Here is a 23,036-nt window from a genome sequence, read left to right as displayed (position 1 = left end):
TTGTTGCGTGCCTTCCCTAGCTGCGCCCGAACCGAACAAGAACAAGTCTTTAGGACTCCAAGTGTCGTCCCTCCGTAGATAGTCCACAGCACGTCCGGATCCGCCTTAAGATTGACCAACTAGAATCGCCCCTAAGGTACTATAAATTTTCGGCACTTTTGAGCAAGATGTGTGACTGAATTTTTCTCTCAAAAACTCACTTTGAATACTTGAATAACTCGTTATATATTGTGAACCCAGGCCACATATTTATAGGGGTATGGAAAGATAATTGGAACCCTATTAGGATACGAATTAATTAAATTAGAATTATAATAAAACTCTTATTTAATTAATTTATCAAACAGAATTAGGAATTTAATCATTAAACGAATTCTGCACGTTTTAGGTTTCGTATGCGAACACAAACACTTACGCGAGCATGACCCGCAAGCGTGCAGGCCATGCCCGCGCACAGCCCACACGGCCGCACGGCCCACGCGAGCTACAAGCCCACGCGAGCTGCAGCAATGCTCTCAGCCCACTGCTGGCAGCTGCGCGCGCTGCGCGCGCTGCCACGGCCTGCTGGGCCTGGCGTGGCCCTGGCTGTTCGTGTGGCGCGCTTGGCTTGCTGGGCGATGGCCTGGCTTCGTGCTGGGCCCTCGTCCGGTAGGCCTCGTCCGATGCTTATTCGTACGATACGCTTCCGATTAAATTCCCGATTCCGGAATTTATTTCCGATACGAACAATATTTAATATTTTCGATTCCGAAATTAATTTCCGTTTCGAACAAATATTTAATATTTCCGTTTCCGGAATTATTTTCCGATTCCGATAATATTTCCGATTCTGACAATATTTCCGTTTCCGGCAATATTTCCGATTCCGGCAATATTTCCATTTCCGATAATATTTCCCGATACGTACCATGTTTCCGTTTCCGGCAACATCTACGACTTGGATAATATTTATATTTCCGATACGATCCATATTTCCGTTTCCGGCAATATCATCGTTTTCGGAGTATTCATTTCTTGCCTGTGACGATCTCAGCTCCCACTGAAACCAAGATCCGTCGATTCCGAATATCCATAGTTGGAGTATTTAATGCCATTAAATACTTGATCCGTTTACGTACTATTTGTGTGACCCTACGGGTTCAGTCAAGAGTAAGCTGTGGATTAATATCATTAATTCCACTTGAACTGAAGCGGCCTCTAGCTAGGCATTCAGCTCACTTGATCTCACTGAATTATTAACTTGTTAATTAATACTGAACCGCATTTATTAGACTTAACATAGAATGCATACTTGGACCAAGGGCATTAAGTCCTTCAGTTTGGCCTATAGCCACCTCTTGTATGAAATGGGGCGGGCCTCCTGGACTGCACTGGGGAGTGACCCGAGCATGGCTGCTCTGTGGAGCGTGCTGGAGGTATTCGAGACTCCTTGTACTTTGTAATTTGTATTTGTATGCTTGTATGCTTGTATCTTGAACTTGATTGATGTTTTGTTTGTTACTTGAAAGATTTGGATCTATGAGCACTTTCCGACTTCGGCGCCGGAGCGTACTAGAGATGCGGCTTACCCGTATGCTGCCTCTTGGATAGGAGCGGTGCGTGTTGGTGCGTCTTTGGCGACTTCCCGCAGGGCTTGGAGAGTTCTACCAGCTGATAGGGTAATGTTCTTGTACTGTTTTTCTTTCTTGTATTTGTATTTGTACTGTTGCCTAAGTTGTCTGCTTTGTAGGTGGTATGGCGTCCTTTTGCCAATGCCGTTGTACCTGTCTCGATTGCTCGTGCCCATTTCCTGTCTGGGCGGCGGGTTTTTCTTCCAGGGTTGTATCGCTATATGTGGTATCTGGGGGAGCGAGTGTCCCTTCAACACAATTCAGGGGATAGGCTTGTCCCCAAGGATCGGCCGGAGTCTAAGCTGGCGTTGGATGAAGAGTTGGCCCGGCTCTATGTGGAGGCTAGGGGCGAGACTGTTTGCCGCTCTTGGAGGGAGTTTGTACAAAGGAAGGGGAGCTATGACGACTTCCTGAGGAGGCTGGCTCCACCAGTACGCTTTGTACTGCTGGTGAGCTTTTGAACCTTGTATTCTTGTATTCTTGTATTCTTGTATTCTTGAATGATTGTATTCTTGAATGATTGTATGATTGTATGATTGTATGTAGGAGGAGGAGGTTGATCCTGAGGACATTCCTCATGCTGATAGGATCCTCCGCCATGAGAACTCGGACGGGGAAGAGGTGGTGGAGACCATTCCTTGGGCTTCTCCTCCGCACCGGAAATCATATGATGATGTACCTGAGTATTACGCCCCTGTAAGTACTGTTGCATTTTTGAAACTGTTTGTAACTTGTGTTTGGAAATTGATCTTGAATTTTGTATGTAGGCGCCTCGAGCGAGAGTGCGTCGCTGGATGCTCTTGCTTGATTCTTGGAAAAGGCAGTTTGCCAATCTGATTGATTTTCAAGGTGAATGGGAAGATAGCCTAGATCTAATTGAGTTCTCATACAACAATAGCTATGATGCCAGTATTGGAATGGCACCATTCGAAGCCCTGTATGGACGAAAATGCAGAAGTCCACTATGTTGGAGTGACATTAGTGAAACCGTTGTATTAGGTCCCGAATTGATAGAGGACACTATGAATCAGGTTAGGACTATTCAATCCAAAATCCAAGCCGCACAAGATCGCCAAAAGAGCTACGCAGATTTAAAGCGTAGGGACGAAGAGTTCCAAATAGGTGACAAAGTGTTGCTTAAGGTTTCACCAATGAAAGGCGTGATGAGATTTGGGAAGAAAGGAAAACTTAGCCCAAAGTATATAGGCCAATATGAGATCCTAGAACGGATAGGGAAGGTAGCGTATAGATTAGCCTTCCCCATGGACTTGCATAGAGCGTATAATGTGTTTCACGTATCACAGTTGAGAAAGTATATCCCGGATAAGTCTCATGTACTGCAACCGGAGACCATAGAGTTAGACCAAAGTTTGACATTTGAGGAAAGACCTGTCAAAATACTCGATAGCAGAGTGCGTAGTACACGAACTAAGGATGTTAAGATCGTTAAAGTGTTGTGGTCTAACCAAGAGTCTGAGGAAGCTACCTGGGAAGAGGAGGAGGAAATGAGAAAGAAATATCCCGAGCTTTTTCCCGAGGTTAGTTGAGTTACGGGGCCATAACTCGTTTCCTTTAAGGGGGGTAGAGTGCGGTAGAATTTCGCGCTTTTTACCTTATTTACCAAATTTATCCTTTAAGATATGCTTGAATCATCGTTTCTAGTGAAGTTTCACTGTTTATTGTCATGTTGAATTACTTAAAGTGTACAACAACTAAAAATTTTTGCAAAGAAAACACACTAAAGTCTCAAAATAGTCTCAATTCTAGTTTTAAAGTTGTGATTTCCGTGCCCAAGTTTCGGGACGAAACTTCTTTTAAGGAGGGTAGACTGTAATACCTCGTATTTTTCTATAATTATAAATTTACATTATTATATTTATAAAGCATTTCATTGTAATTTTATAAATTAATTTCATTTAATGAGAATTACATGCTTTTTATTTTTAATTAATTTAAATATTAATTATTACGAAAACCGAATTTATTAAATAGATTCAACGAATTTATTTAATCGGGAATTGTTGGGTCGTATTTCGAAAACGGATTTAATTTAATTAAAGCCTAGTTGATTTTCCATGACCAAACCCAACAAAGCTTGCAAGGAGTTTAATGAATTGAGCCCGGAAATAAGCCCAACTCAAACTACCATAACCTAACCCACATGGGAGAGAAAAACTATAAATAGACCCTCTCATTAAACCCTCACAAAAATTTCAGCAATCCCTCTCTCTCCTCTCTCTCTCTCTGTCTTCTTCCGGCACCCTCTCCTCTCCCCTCTCGTCCGACCTTTTCTTGCAGCCCAAGGCACGACTGTGCAGTGTGTGTGGTGCCCAGCCTCACGCGTTGTGCCGTGCGCGCCCAGCCTCGCAGCCGCAGCGTAGCACACAAAGTGTCTGCGTGCTTACACCCTCGCTGCCCCTCTCTCTCATTGCCTCGCCCCGCAGCGCAGCACCCTCGCTGCTGCTGTGTGTCGCGTGTGCCGCGTCCTGCCCAGAAGCCACGCGAGCCTCGTGCCCGCTCGTTGCTGTGTCGCGCACCCAACGCCCCTGTCCCTCTCGCTCGTTGCCGCGTGCTCGTGCGCACAGCCTGTTGCGGTGCGTGTGTGTGTTGTCCTTAAGGGGTGTTGTATAGTGCGGGCATGCGACGACGAGCAAGGGAGCTCGTCGCCCATGCGGTACGAATGCAGCGAGCAAGGGCATGGTGCACGAGCACAAGGCAGCAGCCCTGCCTTGTGTCGTGGGCGGTGAGCAATGGGCGTGTGGGCAGGGGCGAGAGCAAGGCACGAGCAGTCGCGTGTGGGAGCAAGCGTGCTGCGCCACAGCACGCACTCCCTCGCGCAAGCATGCGGAGCCTCGCGCGCAGCGAGCGCAAGCTCGCGTGCCACGAGCGCTACGCACAGCGTCGATGGCTCGCGCGGAGCGAGCGCCAGCTCGCATACTGCTGCCTCGTGCGATGAGCGCAAGCTCGCGTGCGGGAAAGGCAGGCGCGCAGCGAGCGTTGGCTCGCATGGATCGTGCGCTGGCAAGCGAGCGCAGCGAGCGTTGGCTCGCGTGCATCAAGCGCTGGCGCGCGCAGCGAGCACCAGCTCGCGTGTTCGATTGATGCCTTGCGATGGTGAGCAGCAGCGATGCGATGCAGCGCATGGGCTGCGCGCACATGGCCAGCGGTGGCTGTGTGCGTGTGGCCCTTGGGCGTGCGTTGCGTGGGATTTTTGCATTGCGATTAGATCGTTTTGAAATTTTAATTTGAAATTTTCAGTTTACGTAATTTTAATTAATTTTAAAATTAATAATTTAAATTATTTTCTTGGATTTTAATTTTGAATATTGTAATTATAATAAATTTTATTTATTCTAATTATTTTACTAAAATTAAAATCATGAATTAATTTAAATACGACTGAAATTAAATTAAAATTTTTGGATTCAATTATAAATTTATATGAGCTTTAAATTTTAATTAAATTTGTATGTTTCCGGTTAGACTAGAAATACATTTTTATGTTTAAAATTAGTAAAGCATATGAATTTATTGGTTTAAGTGGGAGCCCTTTTTTAGTCATAAACTCTTGATTAGGTCTACAAATCCTTAAGGTTAAAACAACTTGATTAGAATTAATAAGGACTGAATAATTTGTAGATTATTGGTGCCCTTGATTAATTGCTGCAAATGTTTATGTGATGCATAATGTGTTTTACTAACCAGCTATGTGGGCCATTCATGATAATGAATGGGTGAATGGTATATATTGTATATGTACTGTTTTGCAGGTTATGAAGTGACTAGTATGGCCCAAATAGGATAGAAAATATGGTCTGCGTACCATTAATTTGAATGTAATTGGTCTAAAGTACCAAAGTTGTTTTTCAATTCAAATATGGTCTGCGTACCATCAAATAGTTGTAATTAGTTTTAATTATAGCTTATCCTATTTGAAGAAAATGGTGCCTCCCACGGAGATTTTCAAGACGGACTTTGAAGTTAAAGCTTCAAGATGAAGTCGGGCCATACTAGATCACATTTATCTTATGCATGTTTTAAGTTATTTATTGCTTTTAAATATGTCTTAAAATGCATGAGATCAAAGCTTGATTATGTTGCATGATTAAGGATTTTAGTTCACTTAAAATCTAACCAACATAGTAAGAGCCTTAAGTTCCAAACTTAAAAAAAAATTGAGTTAAAAGGTGCCATGCCAAAATATACACTTGCTTGGATATCCTTTACATCAATCTAGTAATAGTTTTCGCTCAGCGAGGTGTTACTTATTGGTCCTAAAGGGGCAAGGTACACAAATAATTGTGAGTACATGTTAGTTTTGGTGAAACTCAACGATATAAGTAAGGAGTCCTTTTATGTCGTGGCAAAATCGATAGGTTTACCTAATAAGTTCTTAGACGTAACTATCAACCAAGAATAGTTTCTAGACTATTAGCAAAAGGCTTTTGCTTACCTAAGATGTTTTAGGATTAAGTCAACAAACTGTGCTTAATTCTTCAATGATTTTAGGATCTTGGAATCATTTTATTCACATCTGCCGGAACAATAAATTCGAATAAAATGTAATAACTTGTTTGAATTGCACGATTGCTTTAATTTTCAAGTTATTATTCGTGATAAATATTTAGACTTTGCATGCTTCAATGTATGTTTTAATTATTGTTTATAATTAAAAATCTTGCACTGCGGTAAATCCTTTTAGAAAGGTAACAGTAAATTTCTTCGATTGGTAGTGAATCCAAGAACGATTCACGGAAATGAGAGAAAATGAGCAATTTAAAATGTACGTTTCTTTTAGCGACTTTTATGGTTGTTTTCGAACATCAAAGTCGAATGGAAAACCAATTGGTGCTTGTGAATTCAAAATACACTGTAGTTTTGAGATCATAAAGCATTGAGTTTAAACGCTCAGCTTTACCAATGGTTAACAACCTAAAATATTTTTTCCATTTAATTCTCGAATGAGTCTAGTCCCTAGACATTCGAGTAGATCGATGCTTAGAGAACTTTAGAAGCTTCTAGTAAGATCATCTAGTTGAAACAAAATATTCAACATAAATTAAAATGGTAAAGAACCTTGTTGGTGACATTGGACATGTCTAACAAAGTATAAAAGTCAACACTAAAGAATTCAATTCTTAAGACTATAAGAAAGGGTACAAGAAATAGGAAAACAAAGGAACAGATGACAGGAATTTACAATTCCGTTTCTACCTATAAGTTTATGTTTAAAGAGAAGTGACCTAGGAATCAAACTTCCTTGGTATCATATACCGCTTGAGGTTCTTACTTCGGTAATAACTCAAATAATGGAAGCTAGGCTACACTAATGGCCTACAAATGGGAAATGAAGCATGGCAATGCTACATTAGTTGTAGGGTCATCTAGTTTGTTTTAAAGTCCTTTCAAAGGCTGGAACTTAATGGCTATTTTGTTCCATAATCAGCATACCTAAATTTCTGCTTCAAACACAGAAAGACTCACATTCAAGAAAAACAAAAACAATGTTTGTTTGTTTATTTGAATGAAATGGTCAATTACGGGTTGAGTCAATATGCTTGATTAAAACAAACAACTCTTTAAAGAACTTTACTAGGTTCAAATCAACCCCTTGATTTGAGTTCCACTAATCTTTAGCATTGTTGCTTAGACCATATCAACAAGTTAACATTCAAAAGCTCTATTTTGATGGACTTTTGAAAGTTGATTGATTTCTAGATCAATTTAAGACAACTAGTCTTACTTGTTGAAAGTAACAAAAGATATGAACTATTGTTAGAACACCTAGACAATAGAATCAAAGCTAAAGATTTTATGACTTTATTATTTCACATGGACTTGAGTGAATATAGGTTTATTTACTCAAATGTGATATAAGTTGAATCTGTTTGGCTAGTTCTAAGATTCAGAAGTATAAAATCCACTTGGCAAGAAATCATAAAGATCTAGGTTAGATCATGTTGATGATTACTTGAGACCAAATATGATCATCAATGATTGTGTGTTGTAATTTCACAATCTAGGTCCATAAGATATGGCATGTCTTAGTTGGAATAATCGAAGTCAATTAGTACTTGATTCGATTAATGATGAATCATAAAGACTTTTCCTATAATTTCTAAAACAAAATGCTCAACTACCACCAAACTAAACCAAATTCGTCAAAGCTATTGAAAAGTAATTTCATAATATCTTTTCATAATATATCTAAAGAGTTCCTAAACTCAGTGGGAGCTTAGTGTTTGTTATTCAACAAACTAAGGCCCAAGTATAGATATATGTTTCATTGTGATTTATTCAAATGAGACACAAGGGTATTGTTTCGACCACGAATTTTTGAGAACATAATGTTTGTTTGCTCGAAATAATGTCCTTTTGGAGATTTGTTTCCAAAATGACAAGTGGGAGAAAATAGACCTCGAAAGTCTTCGAGGCGAACAACAAACATAAACGGACAATCTGGAGGCTTTTCGAAGTTCTTTAGAAAATCCGAACACGTATTCTTTAAGGACTTTAGAAGTGGCTTTTAAAGAATAGACATCTCTTAGAAGACTTTACAAGTGCTTCAAGGAGAACAGAATTTCAAAGGACTTTCAAGTGGCTATTGATATTCTATTTGTTTGATGTTCTATACCCAAAGTAGGCATAGAGTTCAAGTCACTGGAACTATGATATTCTTCTATTGGATAGTGAAGAAACATGGAGTTCAGGTCACTATAGCTATGCGATTCTTCTATTAGATAGTGAAGAAACCTACAACTTGCAGTCAAACTATTATTAATGAGTTTATAACCTGTAAGAAAGCTATGACGAAACCCAGATTCCCTAAAAAGGTTAGAGGCCTTATATAGACTCAAACTTTTTAAATGGTTAGAGGCCATAAAACATACTCAATGTTTTGATGACAAAATTGAAATTTTGTTGATTTGCAAGAATAGTTTCACACCTATTGGTTGCAAGTTTGTTTTAAGGATAAAAACCATCAAACATGAAATTGTGTTCACAACACAAAGCTAGATTAGTTGCTAAAAGGTTACAAGCAAATTCACGGTGTGGATTGTGTTGAAACCTCATGCATAATCGTAATGCTCAAGTCTATAATTCAAGCAATGATTGCATATTGGTACATATAGCAATTGGATGACAAAACGTAATCCTCAATCAAATGTTGAAATAAACTATGTACATGGTATGTCATAGGATTTGTGGATCCAAATAAATGCTTGAAAAGGAAAGCAGCTTATAAAATCTAAGTACAGATTTAAGCAAGCAATTGGGAATTAGAAATGTATTTTAGTGAAGCTAATAAGTATTTTAGTTTCATAAAATATACATGATTCTTATAGATATATAAGAAGTTTAGTGGGAGTACATAAAAACTTAACTGGTCCTGTGTGTATCACACACATATCTCTCTATTGTAAAATAACATTCAAATGCTAATGACTTAGATTTGAAATTATTCATCAATGATAGACCAAGGCTAAACTTAGTACATACTGGGTATTAAGATCTGGTTACAAAGATCTTATAATATTGTTTTAGATTAAGTAATGGAATTTACTAAATCAATCACGAAAGACTCCATTGGAGATATTCGACCCATGTGAATAAATCTAAGCAAAGAATGTTTGAACTATGTATAAGAATTTACTAAGTTAAACATCAAAGGATCTAAATGAGATTCTTCACCTATAATATATGTCAAAGAATTTAGCTGGATTCAGTATCTACTGAAATTGAATGAGCTAAAGTTACATGGATAGAATTCAATTGGGAATTATTCTGCAAGCGAATTTATTATGTATGATATAATATAAGGATCGCCAAAATGTATCGTATGGCTTTAGGCATGACGAACACATACCAATCTCTATTGATCTAAGTGAAGATCAACTAGATTGAGATTAAGAATACTTATGGTACTTGAAATGGTACATAGGAATAGTTCTTGATTCAAGGAAATAAAGATATGCTAAATATTGATGCTACACGCATAAACACTGGCAAAGGATCAAGCAAGACCCTTTGGAGTTAACCATTGATAAGGACGAGCTATAGAGCATCGTGTTTTGAAATGGCAACATGGATTGGAGACCATGAGTTGTTGCGTGGGAAATTAAATATTAATTTCTATGTTCTAAGATACAGCTGGAAAGTCTTCCACATATCCGTGAACTGCTTGGATAAGAAAATCCAAACCAAAGCATTACTAGCAACCTATACAGTTGAAGTAGAAGTACTTATTGCCTAAGAAGCAATAAAACTAAGTTGTTTACATTAAAAGTTCTTCCCTGAACTTGGCTGGATCACATGTCTGCTGACTTGATGGTTCTTCATTGCAAAATGCGTAGAACCACTATTTAAGTAAGAAAGACTAGATCACAAAATAAACATACTCAAAAGATCTTATCATCATATCTCGAAGAACATTCGATGAAAAGGATATTAAGATTGGCAAAGCATGATAACTAAACCTATGCAACAAGTGAGAAGCAACACTCACATTGTAGCACTGGAAATCAAGCATAGCTTTGAATTCAATGAAATGTTTTAAAGATGGGTTAGAGGCCCATGGTTGTAAAACGTTGGGGTTGAACATTTATCATATATGAAATGTATTTTCATATTCCATTTAATCTTGGTTTAGTATTAAATGATGAGTCCCTTCAATTTGACGAAATATTCAAGATAGACTGTCGGGACCAGTCCTGTGACTAAGAAATGTCTATCAAGTGAACTTGAATGTCAAAAGTTGAGAATGGTCCCTGGTCGGAGTTTTCTATAAAATTGGACGCATAGAAAACGTTAGACGACTAGAATGCAAGATGACTAGTAGTTCTGTTTCTTGAACTATGTGGACAAGGCAATGTCATAATCATTTGCATAGATACTTACTTTGGGAAGACTAGTATCGGACAAGACCTATGAAACTTTACTGTAAGAGATGAAAATCTGTCATAAGTAAATTTCATTAAAATTATTAGACACTAAATCCTCAATACCTGAGTGATTTGAGATTACTTGTTTGAGAACTGGTTGCTTTGACGTTGACCAACCGTCGCACCGTAAAAGGAGGCTATAAAGGCAACGCTCAGGTAATCACCTATCAAACGAAGTCTAATCTCAAGATCGCAAGATTGGGATTGTCCTCCCATAAATCGGGATGAGATGCTTAAAAGTTGTACAAGGCCACTCGGAGAGCTAGAAACTGTGAAATGCATGGCCGTGCTCGGATGAATCATAGGCTATGATTATCTGTTTATTTGATCAGTTGAACTCTGAAACCGAGGAACACCTCTGGACATAATAAGGATGACAACTCTTACCTTATGTTCAAGAGCAAGCATCGAGTGACAAAGGAATTAGGAAATGCACACTTGTCCCTAAGGACAAGTGGGAGACTGAAGGAAATAATGCCCTTGGTCCAAGTATGCATTCTATGTTAAGTCTAATAAGTGCGGTTCAGTATTAATTAACAAGTTAATAATTCAGTGAGATCAAGTGAGCTGAATGCCTAGCTAGAGGCCGCTTCAGTTCAAGTGGAATTAATGATATTAATCCACAGCTTACTCTTGACTGAACCCGTAGGGTCACACAAATAGTACGTAAACGAATCAAGTATTTAATGGCATTAAATACTCCATCTATGGATATTCGGAATCGACGGATCTTGGTTTCAGTGGGAGCTGAGATCGTCACAGGCAAGAAATGAATACTCCGGAAACGATGATATTGCCGAAAACGGAAATATGGATCGTATCGGAAATATAAACATTATCCAAGTCGTAGATGTTGCCGGAAACGGAAACATGGTACGTATCGGAAAATATTATCGGAAATGGAAATATTGCCGGAATCGGAAATATTGCCGGAAACGGAAATATTGTCATAATCGGAAATATTATCGGAATCGGAAAATAATTCCGGAAACGGAAATATTAAATATTTGTTCGAAACGGAAATTAATTCCGGAATCGGAAATATTAAATGTTGTTCGTATCGGAAATGAATTCCGGAATCGGGAATTTAATCGGAAGCGTATCGTACGAATTAGCATCGGACGAGGCCCGCTAGAAGAAGGCCCAGCACGAAGCCAGGCCATCGCCCAGCGAGCCGCACGCAGCAACGCACGCCTCGACCAGGCCCAGCGCAAGGCCAGGCCCAGCCAAGGGCGCGCGCGCGCGCAGCACCGCACATGGGTTGTGCGCTTGTCGTGGGCCGCAAGGCCTGCGCGGGTGCACGGCTTGTACGATGCATGTGCGGGAAATCCTAATCCTATTAGGATTCGTGCGAAGATTAAAATCCTAATCCTATTAGATTTGCTTTGTTATTAAGAGTCCTAATAAAGTTCTAATTAACAAATCCACATCCTAGGATTACAATTCCTTTTCCATACCTCTATAATTAAGGGCCTAGGGTCATTATTTGTATATACGATTCAAGTATTCAAAGTGATTTTTAAGAGCAAAAATTCAGTCATATAATTGCCTACATTAGCCGAAAATTCTAATTACCTTAAGGGCGATTCTAGTTGGTCAAGGTTAAGGCGGATCCGGACGTGCTGTGGACTATCTACGGAGGGACGACATTTGGAGTCCTAAAGACTTGTTCTTGTTCGGTTCGGGCGCAGCTAGGGAAGGCACGCAACAAAGTGTATGCATCTAAACTATGCTAAATGATTATGTGTAAATAATATGCTTTCCTGGCTTTATGGTTTTTCCGCATGATTTATGAATTGTCATATGTATCATAACCTAACACTACCACGCCTAACAAATATAATATTTTTGGGAAATTGGATTATCATGCTAGGTCCCTTAATACTATTTAAATCAGATAATCACGATCGATCTAGTATTATATGTTGCATATTGCTAAAATCAACTCAGATTAGTTTAATAGTTAACGCATGTCCCTTCAATTATTTATGCTGAGCTAGTAAGGATATCCTGCCTCTGGAGTTATCGACGAGCGAAGTACTCCTCTCGGTAGTTACAGTCCCCCGAACCCTCAATCTCTACCTTGCGGGTGTATGTTGAGAGATCCCCACACCAGGGATCACAAGGGAACCTACGGCCGTCGTGGTCAAACATAATTGCACTCCCTTTATGTCACGATAACCGGGTTTTGTCAGTTTTTCTCATTGTCGTTAAAAACTGAATGGCGACTCCTATATTACTAGTCAATTGGGTGTATACTCACAGGAAATCCAATTACACTTGATTGAATAAAAAAGAATCGTCACACCCACGAGGGACGAGGTCACGCATTAGCCTCGTGCTTTTTCGACCCCCTCACAGTTAGGGAGTCGGGGATAGCCTAGGGAAACCAGGGGAAATCAATTCAACTATTTAGCAATGGTGATCATGCAACGAAATGGTGATTAGGCAAACGGCATCTAAAGACGAACCCGCCACCTCTCGGATAGGGAACGCTAAGCGTCTAATCCACGGAAGAGCTTTCGCCTAATCCTAGACTAAACTAACTAGCATATAATAGGTGCCGCCATTTGATCAACACAAGATAGGTCCACAATGTCTTGCCAAACCTATCCTATGGTTCCACGGAAATCTAATCGAATAGCATTTGCAACTACCACTCAACTAGCATGGATTTCCTATCATCAAATCTTATTTAATCACATGAATCAACCAACAACCAATAATCTATTTCCCCTAATTCATCCCCTAGTTTCTCCCCTTTCCCTAACCTAAAACTACTCACTAATCATCCTAACAATCAAGCTATGCATTAGTTCAAAACTAGCTATCATGAAATTAAAGGAGAAGAAGTAGAGAATAGGAAACTCAATTGCACAATCAAATCAAAAACTGAAAATCAAAGTAACAAGCAAAATTGAAATCAAGAACTCAAGGTATTGAGTAATTGCAAAACAATTATCAACTAAGCAAGTGAAAGAATTAAAGAACTAAGAATTCAATTGCATAAAGAAGAGAAGAGTTGAAGAAAATTACTGGATTGATGCTTGGAATTAAAGAGTTTCTCTCTCTAGATTGAAGAACAAAATCACAAAACCTCTAGAATTGAAAGTGTAAAAATATGAAATGTAAAATGTGAAAGCGTACCATGAAAATAATCAAAAATCCTATTTATACTAAACCCCAAAAATAAGAGTTTTAAACTCGAAAATTGAATCACGCGCAGCCGTGCGATCAGGCAGACCCAGGTGCGATCGCACCGGTGCGATCGTGCTGTGCATCAATGCGAACGGGCCCTGCGACGATTCTTTTCCCTCGTGCCGTGCGAACGTGCCCAACAACCGTGCGATCGCACGGCTGTAACTTGGCTAAATCTCAGAAAATCCTTGTGTGCTCGCACAGGAATTTAGTGCTAGCCCACCGAAATTCCGTGCGAGCGGGCTCCTCTGCGGTGCGATCGCACGAAATCACTCATAGTTCCTGCACCGATTTTCCAGATTTGTGCGAACACATGAATTTGAGGCCCGAGCGCACACACTGCCTTGACTTTGGACCCAACTCTGTAGACCCGTGCGAGCGCACAAAATTTCCGTGCGATCGCACGGCACCTGCTCGAGCAAATCTCAGCTGTTTTTGCATCATTTTCAACATTATCACCTGAAAAGCACAAAGATGGAAAAGGGGAATAAAAGAACAACAAAACTATATAAAACTAACAAAAAAGCATAATAAAACTCTATAAAATCCTAGCCTAGAGCGACACAAATGCCGCTCATCATGATTCTCTACTTTATTTTGAAATTCTCGGAATTTCTCAAACGATTCAGACTTGTGTTTCATTAAGTAAATATAGCCATATCTACTGAAATCGTCCGTAAACGTTATGAAATAACTGAACTCACCTCTAGCTTTCATGCTCATAGGCCCACATACGTCCGTATGTATTAGCCCTAGTAGTTCGCTTGCTCTTTCTCCCACCTTTGAGAAAGGTTGCTTTGTCATTTTTCCAAGTAAACAAGATTCGCATTGATCAATCTTCTCTAAGTCGAATGATTCTAGAATTCCTTTCCGTTGAAGTAATTCCATGCGCTTTGTGTTTATATGGCCTAATCGACAATGCCACAGAAATGTGAGATCCGAATCACCAGGTTTAGCCTTTTTGGTATTTATGTTATAAATGTGTTTGCTTGTATCTAGCACATATAGACCGTTTTTTTGTTGTGCTGAATCATAAAACATTCCATTCAACGCAAAAGAACAACTATTGTCTTTAAATTGAAAACTAAAACCTTTAGAATCCAAACTTGAAACGGAAATGATATTTCTGGTGATACTAGGAACATAGTAACAGTTTTCTAGTTCCAGAACAAAACCACTAGGCAAAGAAATAAAATAAGATCCTACGGCTAATGCAGCAATCCGTGCTGCATTTCCCACGCGTAGATCCATCTCGCCTCTATCAAGATTTCTACTTCTCCTTAGTCCCTGCGAATTGGAACATAAGTGTGAGCCACAACCAGTATCTAATACCCAAGAAGTAGAATTAGCAAGATTACAATGTATAATATACATACCTGAAGTAGAAGCAACGTTCCCGTTCTTCTCATCTTCCTTTCTCTTCAAGCAATCCCTCTTCCAATGCCCCTTCTTCTTGCAGTAGAAGCATTCAGAGTCGGCAGGAGAACGAGTCACCCTCTTCTGTTTACCAGAACTAGTGCCATTGGACTTGGATGAGGGCGCAGCCTTGCCGTTACCCTTCTTGCCCTTATTCTTGAAGTTCTTGCCCTTACGCACCATAAGCATGTCGTGCTTATTCTCTTGCTTGAGCGTCTTTTCAGCGGTTTTCAGCATACCGCGAAGCTCAGTAAGAAATTTATCCATGTTGTTCATGTTGTAATTCAACTTGAACTGATCATATCCATTATGAAGCGAATGGAGAATGATGTCAATAGCCATTTCATTTGAGACGTCAGAATCTAGAGCTCTCATGTTCTCAAAGAGTCCAATCATTTTAAGAACATGTGGGCTCACTAGTTCTCCTTTCTTGAGCTTAGTCTCAAGGATCAACCTCTGAGTCTCGAATCTTTCGATTCTGGCTTAGTCCTGAAACATGTTCTTCAACTCCGAGATGATTTGGTAAGCATCCGAGTTAATGAACGCTTTCTAAATTTCAGGACTTATGGATGCAAGCATCACACGTTTGACATCCCTGTTGGCCTGAATCCAACGATTAAGGGCAGCTTGAGTTACCTCCGGCCCAGCCTCTTCCGGTAACTCTTCCTCAAGGACATATTCCTTTTCCTCATGCATAAGAACAATTTGTAAGTTCCTTTTCCAGTCGAGGAAATTGTTTCCATTCAACTTCTCTTTGTCGAGAATTGAACGCAGGTTGAAAGTATTGTTATTGTTTGCGGCCATGTAATTACTACAATCGAAAAGAATTTGCAATAAATAACCATTCATAAACTTTAATAACTTTGAAACAAAAGCTAGCATGCAATCATTAAAGATATTAAACATTTCATTCATGCAAAAAGCAAAAACATGGTCCAAAAAAAATGAAACGATTCCAAGACCCCAAAAGTCCTAAATCCTTAAGCAACTTTGGCATGTCTTAAGTAGTTTAAGATTTTAGGCAAGTAAAACCCATTGCTAGTAATCTCCAAATTACTCTTGGTTAATAAATTAATACCATAATTTATCCCATTGCCACAACATAATGCCATTATTGTTTGAGTTGAAACCACAATCAACGTGATCCTTTGGGATGCCTTACCACCTAAGTCAACTAAAATAGCACCTCGCTTTGGCGTAAACCTACTACCTTAGATCCTTAAATTTTTGTAAGTGCTTGATTTGGAAGGGAATTTTAAACTCAATATTACTTTGGACCTAGTTGTTTCTATGTTGGTTCGATTATTTAGTGAACTTAATCCAATCGAGTCATATGAAACAACCTATTCATGCAAAGTATACATACATTCATACATTTACGCATAATATATATATATATATATATATATATATATATATATATATATCAAATTGCATAAATAAATGGTGATCTAGTATGGCCCAAAACATCTTGTCTTGAAGCATCCAATCTTCATCAACTCTTTTAGTGGCTCCCACTCAAACCAATAATTATTCCGGATAATTAATTATGAAATATTAAATTAAAACTCGCGGCCCGGCCCAAGCAAATAAAATATTAAATCAAATATCCCGTTAGCCCAAATTAATGCAAATAAGTCAAGCCCAACAAAAAAAATGTCATGTGCTTACTTGGGCTAGGCTTGCGCCCAGCCCATCGTAGCATTGCGAGGCCTACGAGGCACACGAGCATAGCCCGCAGCCATCGCAGCCAGTGCACACGTACCCGCAGCATCGCTGCTGCCCCTGTAATAACCCTTATTTTATCTCTAACAATGCTAATTATTGTAGTAAAATAAAATACTATTTTATCAATAAACATAATTGTTTTATTAAATTTTATAAATGTTAGCTATTATCTTAAATCTAAAAGTAGTACTTTATTATTCTAATAATTATCATGATCTACTTATTATAAAATTGACTTATTATAAATTGTTTTTGTTTTACCTAGACAATTAGTGGGAGGCACCTACACCAAAGAAACCGTATGACTCATTAACCTCCATCACCAAGTAACCCCTAGTATCTCGCATACGTGATCAGGCCTCAAGATTTAACTCATCTCAATCTTATTATGATTTGAATTGTCCAACAAACTTAGGATCATAACCCAATCCACCGTGATCTTATTCCATCCATCTCTAACAAACTTCCCGAAACTAACAAACTAGCTACTTATCTTTTAGCAATGCTTATCATCATCTTATCCCGGTTAATTAGTATTTTAACCCTTAACTTCACACTTTTAGGATTTCCTATAAATACTGACTTTGTCATCATTCCTAGGGTTTTGCAAAAACATATTACTCCCTCACATCCTCTCCAGAAGAACCACTCAAGAAAACTAAAGATAAACCTCGATCGCGGAAGTTGGTTTCTACCTACTTTCGGCTGCACCGAAACACCACTAAATTACACCGAATACTACCGTGAAAAACACTACCTTGTAGTCTGCATCATCCCCTACACACTTGGCTTTACATTTTAGAAACCCGATCGGTAACGAAGGTAGTGTTCCTTTCCGAAATTGGCTTGGTTGCTCGACTATTCTTTTGCATTTTTTTTAGGTGTCTTGGTTACGTAAAGTTAACTCTTTTCTTGAGGGTTCATCCTTTTCTCTTGAGTCACATAAGAGAAAGGATTTCATTATTAACCTCTGTTTTCATTAAACTTTGGTACTATATTTATAAATAAACAAATTCTTTTTTTTATGAAATCGATTCTAACACTGCTACGTATTTAGATGCTAGGTTGATTTAGCTTTCCTTATAATTTTGACTTATTATAGTAATAAGGTTATCATATTTTGGATTTAAATATTTTATCCACCCACTAATCTAACAGAGATTATAACAAGGCCTTTCACACCCGCATCGTACACACACACACATATATATGTATCGTAAAATATGTCTACTATATATATTACATAGGTTACGACCACTATGGTATTTGACACTGGTTATGTTATACTTGGTTGTAGAATCCGTAGAGCGGGAAGATCCCTATTAGTGTGCGTGTACGCGATCTTTGAAACTATATAAGCAGTTAAGGTAAGCTACTATGTTCACCACTTTGTAAACCCTATAAAGAAATATGGTTTTTACGTGAATACGTGTGATATGTTGTTTTCTTGGTATTTTATGTTAAAGATTATTACGGCATGTGACTTATCGAATTATACTATACATATTTTATTAGTCGGAATGGTTGAACCGTGACATACGATAGTCAGATATGTGCCTAGCTTATTAATGTAACTTATATATATATATATGGGTATGCAGTGAGATTAGAAGTGTTAGAAAACCCCTTTAATATTTTTATATGTTAACAATTTGATGTAGGTGGTAGTAAGTTGCCTTGATTTTCGAAATGACCTTGCGTAAAAGTGCAAAATAATTGCTTGTTGATAACTGGTTATGCATGTACAATCATACACACTCTCTATTAAAATATAAGTACTTAAAATGTAATACACTTGGTCGGTAAGACATCTTAGGCAGGATCCCCTAAGGTGATGAACATATTGGTGGTATGACACATCGTGTCTTAATATTTTAGTCGGAGCTAACTAGCACGACCTAGGCTTATTCTACTCCTTTGAGTTAAAAACACTCACTGGGGGGTGTGCACACTTAAAGACTAAGACCTGTTTGGTGGTTACATCCAATAGTCCAATACTATTGGGTGGTGGACTAGATTCACATTTTTCTGGTGGTTACATCCAATAGTCCAATACTATTGGGTGGTGGACTAGATTCACATTTTTCTGGTGGTTACATCCAATAGTTTAATATATACTAATGGGTGGTGGACGCGATCCACATCTCTCTGGTGGTTACATCCAATAGTTCAATATATACTATTGGGTGGTGGACTCGATCCACAATACTCAAATGGTGAACTTATAAGAAATTAAAAATAAACCCTTGTTACTTATGGTTATATGTACTAGTTTTATAAGAATTGTTTATCAATTTGTACTTATGTGTTTGTTAAATTATTATTATTATTATTATTATTTATTATTATTATTATTATTATTATTATTATTATTATTATTATATGTCTGCTTATTCAATAAGCGTTGATTACTCAGCTTTTGCTGACGTGTGTGTTTATTTGTTATGTGTGTTTGCGGCCATGTCTTTTTCTTATGGTGGCCCTGCGACGATCCTTTTGGAATTTGTCCACTATGGTGAGCAGTCAAGATTGACTGGAGCAGATGGATCGTGAAAGATGCAATTACAAGTTGAAAGAGCTCAATATTATCGTTTTGTCGTGTATGACCGTTTAATACTTCTAGTTTAAATAGACCACCTAGTAATCGAGTTGTAATAGATTGAGTATTGTAAGCCTTAGCACTTGACAATGTGATCAAGTGTGGCGGTGACACCTCCGATTTAGGTGTAAGTTTCCGCAAATTTATTATAAAGTCTTTTATATTCTTATTTCTTTCTAGTTAGTAAATCGGGGGTGTTACAAAATGGTATCAGAGCCAAATCGCTCTTTGGGATTGACGCAGAGATCTTCACATCTCAGCGTTTGAGTTGTCTAGGATTAAAATGACTAATTAAGAGTGAAGTTCAAAGTTATAGGACAAGCCGTTTAATTGAAGAGACTATCTCTTTTTACTTGTTAGTATGTGATTCTCCTTACATGATTATGTGACTAGTGTAATTAGAGTTCGGGGACGAACTCCTTTTTTTAAGGTGGATAGAAGGTAATATCCTTAATATTTTATGGTTCAAAATGTTGCAAAATTTTATTGATTTTATTTTAGAAAGAGTTTCAAAGTATTAAATTTTCCAAACTTTAAGTTTCAGGACGAAACTTCTTTTAAAGAGGGTAGATTTTAATACCCTATATTTTTATAACTAAAAGTTTCCGAACAAACCTTCTTTTAAGGAGGGTAGATTTTAATACCTATATTTTTCTAACTTTAAGTTTCGGGACGAAACTTCTTTTAAGGGGGATAGATTGTAATAACCCTTATTTTATCTCTAACAATGCTAATTATTGTAGTAAAATAAAATACTATTTTATCAATAAACATAATTGTTTTATTAAATTTTATAAATGTTAGCTATTATCTTAAATCTAAAAGTAGTACTTTATTATTCTAATAATTATCATGATCTACTTATTATAAAATTGACTTATTATAAATTGTTTTTGTTTTACCTAGACAATTAGTGGGAGGCACCTACACCAAAGAAACCGTATGACTCATTAACCTCCATCACCAAGTAACCCCTAGTATCTCGCATACGTGATCAGGCCTCAAGATTTAACTCATCTCAATCTTATTATGATTTGAATTGTCCAACAAACTTAGGATCATAACCCAATCCACCGTGATCTTATTCCATCCATCTCTAACAAACTTCCCGAAACTAACAAACTAGCTACTTATCTTTTAGCAATGCTTATCATCATCTTATCCCGGTTAATTAGTATTTTAACCCTTAACTTCACACTTTTAGGATTTCCTATAAATACTGACTTTGTCATCATTCCTAGGGTTTTGCAAAAACATATTACTCCCTCACATCCTCTCCAGAAGAACCACTCAAGAAAACTAAAGATAAACCTCGATCGCGGAAGTTGGTTTCTACCTACTTTCGGCTGCACCGAAACACCACTAAATTACACCGAATACTACCGTGAAAAACACTACCTTGTAGTCTGCATCATCCCCTACACACTTGGCTTTACATTTTAGAAACCCGATCGGTAACGAAGGTAGTGTTCCTTTCCGAAATTGGCTTGGTTGCTCGACTATTCTTTTGCATTTTTTTTAGGTGTCTTGGTTACGTAAAGTTAACTCTTTTCTTGAGGGTTCATCCTTTTCTCTTGAGTCACATAAGAGAAAGGATTTCATTATTAACCTCTGTTTTCATTAAACTTTGGTACTATATTTATAAATAAACAAATTCTTTTTTTTATGAAATCGATTCTAACACTGCTACGTATTTAGATGCTAGGTTGATTTAGCTTTCCTTATAATTTTGACTTATTATAGTAATAAGGTTATCATATTTTGGATTTAAATATTTTATCCACCCACTAATCTAACAGAGATTATAACAAGGCCTTTCACACCCGCATCGTACACACACACACATATATATGTATCGTAAAATATGTCTACTATATATATTACATAGGTTACGACCACTATGGTATTTGACACTGGTTATGTTATACTTGGTTGTAGAATCCGTAGAGCGGGAAGATCCCTATTAGTGTGCGTGTACGCGATCTTTGAAACTATATAAGCAGTTAAGGTAAGCTACTATGTTCACCACTTTGTAAACCCTATAAAGAAATATGGTTTTTACGTGAATACGTGTGATATGTTGTTTGCTTGGTATTTTATGTTAAAGATTATTACGGCATGTGACTTATCGAATTATACTATACATATTTTATTAGTCGGAATGGTTGAACCGTGACATACGATAGTCAGATATGTGCCTAGCTTATTAATGTAACTTATATATATATATATGGGTATGCAGTGAGATTAGAAGTGTTAGAAAACCCCTTTAATATTTTTATATGTTAACAATTTGATGTAGGTGGTAGTAAGTTGCCTTGATTTTCGAAATGACCTTGCGTAAAAGTGCAAAATAATTGCTTGTTGATAACTGGTTATGCATGTACAATCATACACACTCTCTATTAAAATATAAGTACTTAAAATGTAATACACTTGGTCGGTAAGACATCTTAGGCAGGATCCCCTAAGGTGATGAACATATTGGTGGTATGACACATCGTGTCTTAATATTTTAGTCGGAGCTAACTAGCACGACCTAGGCTTATTCTACTCCTTTGAGTTAAAAACACTCACTGGGGGGTGTGCACACTTAAAGACTAAGACCTGTTTGGTGGTTACATCCAATAGTCCAATACTATTGGGTGGTGGACTAGATTCACATTTTTCTGGTGGTTACATCCAATAGTCCAATACTATTGGGTGGTGGACTAGATTCACATTTTTCTGGTGGTTACATCCAATAGTTTAATATATACTAATGGGTGGTGGACGCGATCCACATCTCTCTGGTGGTTACATCCAATAGTTCAATATATACTATTGGGTGGTGGACTCGATCCACAATACTCAAATGGTGAACTTATAAGAAATTAAAAATAAACCCTTGTTACTTATGGTTATATGTACTAGTTTTATAAGAATTGTTTATCAATTTGTACTTATGTGTTTGTTAAATTATTATTATTATTATTATTATTTATTATTATTATTATTATTATTATTATTATTATTATTATATGTCTGCTTATTCAATAAGCGTTGATTACTCAGCTTTTGCTGACGTGTGTGTTTATTTGTTATGTGTGTTTGCGGCCATGTCTTTTTCTTATGGTGGCCCTGCGACGATCCTTTTGGAATTTGTCCACTATGGTGAGCAGTCAAGATTGACTGGAGCAGATGGATCGTGAAAGATGCAATTACAAGTTGAAAGAGCTCAATATTATCGTTTTGTCGTGTATGACCGTTTAATACTTCTAGTTTAAATAGACCACCTAGTAATCGAGTTGTAATAGATTGAGTATTGTAAGCCTTAGCACTTGACAATGTGATCAAGTGTGGCGGTGACACCTCCGATTTAGGTGTAAGTTTCCGCAAATTTATTATAAAGTCTTTTATATTCTTATTTCTTTCTAGTTAGTAAATCGGGGGTGTTACAGCCCCTGCGTGCCTTGCTTGACTCGTCGCAGCGCATCGCTGCACCATCGCAAGGCCTCGCGCCCTGCTTTACGCGCAGCACACGCCCCTCACTCTCGCCCAGCG

Source organism: Spinacia oleracea, chromosome 5 (assembly GCF_020520425.1).
Source record: "Spinacia oleracea cultivar Varoflay chromosome 5, BTI_SOV_V1, whole genome shotgun sequence".
NCBI classification, from domain to species: domain Eukaryota; kingdom Viridiplantae; phylum Streptophyta; class Magnoliopsida; order Caryophyllales; family Amaranthaceae; genus Spinacia; species Spinacia oleracea.
Note: the sequence above shows the minus strand (reverse complement) of the source record.